Source organism: Sorghum bicolor, chromosome 5, assembly GCF_000003195.3.
Source record: "Sorghum bicolor cultivar BTx623 chromosome 5, Sorghum_bicolor_NCBIv3, whole genome shotgun sequence".
NCBI lineage: Eukaryota > Viridiplantae > Streptophyta > Magnoliopsida > Poales > Poaceae > Sorghum > Sorghum bicolor.
The window spans coordinates 5,150,423-5,155,424 of NC_012874.2; the positions used below are offsets into that span (position 1 = coordinate 5,150,423).

The window sequence follows — 5,002 nt, forward strand, 5'->3', positions numbered from 1 at the left end:
AGGGAATAAGACGTTATCTGTGCTAGAGCCCATCACCAATTCAGGTGGATGCTCAATAACGTTATTTCAAGAATGGGAAGCAACCTTTTGGTGAATACAAGTTCACCTCGGGTTTAGGAAACATTTGCCCAAGAATAAACGAGCAAAGAAGCAATGTCCAAGGGCGAGATGTTCTTTGCGCTGGTGAACAAGAACATGTACCACCACCACCTGGACACTACAAGGTATGCTACTAAGAAGGAAGATATAGTGGCACGAGAAGAAATGGCGGCAGCTGAGGCTGGACTGCCAATGGAGTATGAGGGCCTTAATGAGTGGACAAGGGACTACCTCAAAGCCCCCAAGCTGAAATGGCAACAGGAGGGGTAGATGAAATTTAATGGGATGTAGACCGAGGAGGCAGAGGTGAGGATCCTAGCAGATCCTGCATTAGAGCAGCGCGAGTTGTTCAACCATCGCAAACAGAGGGACCAGCTCTATGAGGCACTAGATAACCACGTGCACTGTGACCGTGTCCAAGCCATGTCCCAGAATGAGCTGGAGGGACGTGAACGCCTGGTCATAGGCGACCGGAGGAGTCCAGATCTTGCTGATCAATGATATCTTCGAAGATATGCTGTGTAGTTAGAAGTTGAAAGCAATGCCACCAAGGGAATGGCAATGTTGGGCCGCGTGTTCCACAAAAATACAATGCTGGCCGACTGTGCCAGGGTGTTGGTGCAAGAAGTTCACCCAGATCATCTCATGGATGAGCTCGACCTGCCTACTCTAGATCGGACTAGCTTGGAGATGGCAACCTCATGCTCTAGAATCAAGGTGTCATCATGTTGGATCGGACACCACAATGCTCGCCGTTTCCCATGGATCACAATGACAATGAGCCAGGTATTTCTCCATGAACAAGCAACCCACAAGAGGAAACAGCAGCACCATGTAATCCTCCACCGGCAAATGATCCACTCAAGTAGATTGCACCATGCCCTTCCCCGCCGACATAGGATCCACAAGAGCAGACCACACCATCCACTCCATCAACGACGAGAGATCCACTGGAGGCAACTAGTACAATGCAGGTATACTAAATTTTGACAAAAGCACCAAACAATATTCTTTCCCAAAAAATGCAAAAGCATAGTCGAGGGTATTAGATCCATTTATACACCCCCCCCCACAACAACACTGTTATAAAATAAAAATTATTGGATGTAACAAAAAAATCGACTCAGAAACTTCAGATGAGCACTCCTCATAGCAGAATCATTGTTTGGGAATTACTTCTTGGGATGTTGAAACTGAATAGAACACACAGGTCCTTCAGTGCTGCCATTGTGTTCTCTCCCTACAGCAACCACAAGAAACAAACCATGAACAAGAGTTAGCCATAAAATTAAAGCCGGTAATCATAACCAGAGGATTCCTACAAAGGTATCAATGAAAGATATCATATTTCTAGCAATGTTATTTCATCCAATATAAATTTCTGAAGCAAATAAGTCAGCACAAAAGCCTTTCATATTTCTACAGAAGGCGGTATGTGTGTCAAAAGTAGTAGATAAATTGCAAATTTAGTCTAATATGATGACATAATTCATACTCACACCACACAAAATAGTATAATGCATGCTCATACCACACAAATATTCATCGTATGGACTTGTAATATAACAAAGTAATAAGACATGTCGAATCTGGAGATGTGCAGAATGCTTATCGGTTGTTTCACACTGCAGGCTATAATATCATATTGTAGGTAACCATTATAACATAAGAGTAATTGATTAATTAGGATCATAGAGACACAACATTGTCATAGTTAATGCTTGCAAAACATGTATTTTTACTCATTAGACTAACGTAGATAATTTGTGCACTAATAAGACAACCTGTAAAAGAACGATATATTTATATTGCTGAATTTTTTTTGGAATTATGCAGCCATGTGACTAGAACAGAAAACCATTTGTACTACAAGTAACACAAATTCATCGAACAATAGTAATAGGACATTTACAAACGAATATAAATATTACCTTGAGGTTGGCTTCTCACTTTTATTTTTTCACATTGTTCCGTTTGATTGTTGCTTCTACCACCATATTCCTGCCCTTGGACATCAAAAGCTCCTTTATCTCATCCTCGGTGATTGTCTCCACAGTTAGTGTCATTTTGCTAGGTTCCACCATTGTTCCTGGAGACCTAACAATTGCTCCAGAGTGAACATTCTCTGTAGTGGTTGCATGTTGGTTTCGAGGTCTTGATACTTCAATGGCCTTGAATGTTTCACTGCATTGAAGGCATGGAATGTTGCAACCAAGGCACTCTATCGAATGTTTGTTCTTTTTCTTGCAACTTGGACATGCTGTCCAGAACGTTCTACGTTTGCGCTTTGCACTAAATGGACCAGGAACTGGATTGTCAGGAGCAGCAAGGGCGCAAACAATGATTTCTCTGCCTCCTGTGTGATCAACCGGGTGTGGAATATCATTGATGGAAAAAGCATTGATGGTATGGGATGGTACTGCAGGGGCAAATGCAGTAGGGATGGCAGTATTAAGAGAATCAGCTTGTTGTTCCATTGATATGATGCGTCTTGAATAAGAATCCTTCCCTTAGTTCACAATGGGATGGTACTACAGGGGCAATAAACAAAACTGGATGGATTCAACACTGCAAAGTGGAAAGAAATTAGATAGATTGTAAACACATAACATACTTTATAAATGCAGAGCACTTGGAACTTAACGATTCTATAAATATATCATATAGAAGTGGAATTTTAAATTTTATGGCTACCAGAAGCTGACCCAACATTCATTTTCTTCAGCCTCATTGTCTTCTATATACATATAATGAGTTTGAAAAAAATCTTAACTTCAGCTGTTGGACCATGTTATCTTCTACATTTTCTTTTTCATTTTCTTATGAGACTCAAGATGCACTGTCATCTATGTTTCATTCAGTCTCTTTCATTTCAGTCTTGTTGTCTCAAATTAGTTTGAATAAAATTTCTCATTGTCTGTAATTTCATTTTTCAAATGAGAAGTAGATGCATTGTCATCCATGTTTAATTTATTCTCTCCAAATCCTACCAGATGGTGCGTAAAGTATTGTGTAAACACAAAAACAATCTAATCAGAAGGCATGGTCGACCCGCCACAATATGCCGCCCCAGGTGCTGTTTTATTAAATCTGACTGTAGGAACACTACTCCTTCTGGCCCCATACTTGGACCCCAGCAGCCATCAGTTGACTGCTAGCAGTGTTACCACCTTGCTGAAGAAACCACACTTGCATCCCCTACTTAAGGGGATGACGACATGCCATCCCCAACCATCTTTCTAAAACATAAGCTCAAGATAGGGCCATCCAAAGTGCCCTAGTGACGATGTTATATACTTTTAACATTCAAAGAATGAATCTAGGTCTCCTCAGATCAATAAAAACAGACATAAACACTACTACAGGAATCTTTTACCGAGGCTAGCAAAGCTGATTTTCCGAGGCGGGCCTCACAACTGCCTCGGTAAAACAAATTTAAAAACAAAAAATAACTAAGCTGCAACCCAACATGGCCTGGATCTGGGCCTCACCGCCACTGCCACTGCACGCTCCTTCTACACCGCCGCCCAATCTACAACTGGGGAAGTTGGATCTAGCCTCCACACGCTCCCCACCGCCTGATCCGCTGCCAGGGAAGCCAACTATAGCCTCCAAACACTCACTACCTCCCGATCCTCTACCGGGGAAGCTGAATCCATGGGGCTGCTCGGCTCACTAGAGGGAGAAGATGGTCACGCGACCGGATTTGCAAGGGAGAAAGCGTGAGGGACGGATCCTCCCTAGGTCTGAGAGAGAGAGAGAGAGAGGATGAGGACATACCTCTTCCACTGGATTTGCGACAGATCCACGCAGCCAGCTAGGGAGGGAGAGGAGGCGCGCTGGCCCTCTGCTTGGTGGAGGAACTAAGTGCGCCGTGGGGAGAGAGAGTAAGGGCTGCTGCAGTTGTGGGGAGTGAGAGGGAGAGAGTGGAGGGAGGGAGAGAGAGAGAGATAGTGGATGGAGGGGTGGTGGAATGGGGAGATCTGGAGAGGAGTCAGGCTGAGGGAAGGAGTGACAGTTAAGTTGGGGAAACCCTAGCTCCCTTCTCTATATATATAAACCCATCTGATATGTGCTTTTTCTGAGCCTCAAGAATATTAACTATGGTGGGTCTTCTGTAAATCAATTTGGCAAGGTAGTTGATTGTGACCACCTCGGTTAATCCTAGGCATTAACCAAAACTCTTGCCCTTAAGAATGGTTGGTGGTGGAGATAAACTATTGTGAAGATTGATTGTAGCGAAAAAAACACTATAAAAACTACTTCGAGAAAACTTATCTAGTTGTTTCCCTGAACTAGATAGCAGATAGCACAAATGAGCAATTCAGAGATGAATCTGATGCATCACGCATGTATGAGTTCTCACCTGTGGTCTTTCCCTGTAGATAGAAATCACAGCTTCATGATTGTAGATCTCCTTGTTTCAACAGAAAAGATTTGAGGAGTAGATGAAGAAAATGGGGAATGGGGAAAATGTGTTCATACTCTATGGATGGGGCAGTATTTATAGCAGGTGGGGCAGAAAAACCCTAGAAGTTTGTGGGCTCTTGTTGGGCTTGTATTAGTGGTGGATTATATTAGCCTTGGCCCATGGTCATTATGTTCGTCAAAAGCCCAGGACCGTTGAAATGTGGCATGTAATAAATATGGCCTTATATATCAATAATCCATTAATGTTTGCAGTTTTCTTGCAATTCAAATTATCTCATTAATTAGCAAGGAACAAAATAATTAAATTATTAGCCTCAGATTACATACTATTAGAGAAATATGTGCACCGATAATACACAAGTTATCTGGCTTCTCTTGTGCCTTTTAGAGAATAAACTAAATCTGTCAATTGATAAATAATAGGTTGCATGATGCCTACATCCATGGCCCACGCTGATATCTTAAACTGTTT

At 42.3% G+C, this 5,002-nt stretch overlaps 1 long non-coding RNA gene across 2 annotated transcripts; it reads right to left on the reverse strand.

Moving 5' to 3' along the window:
* LOC8070687 lies at nucleotides 1,109-4,575 on the reverse strand. 2 transcript variants are annotated; one of them, XR_002452880.1, is made up of 3 exons: nucleotides 4,466-4,575; nucleotides 2,031-2,667; nucleotides 1,109-1,339 (listed from the first exon to the last, which is right to left on the reverse strand). It is a non-coding gene; the product is annotated as an uncharacterized LOC8070687 (long non-coding RNA). The 2 variants fall into 2 exon arrangements; XR_002452879.1 differs by lacking the exon at nucleotides 4,466-4,575 and adding an exon at nucleotides 3,880-4,003.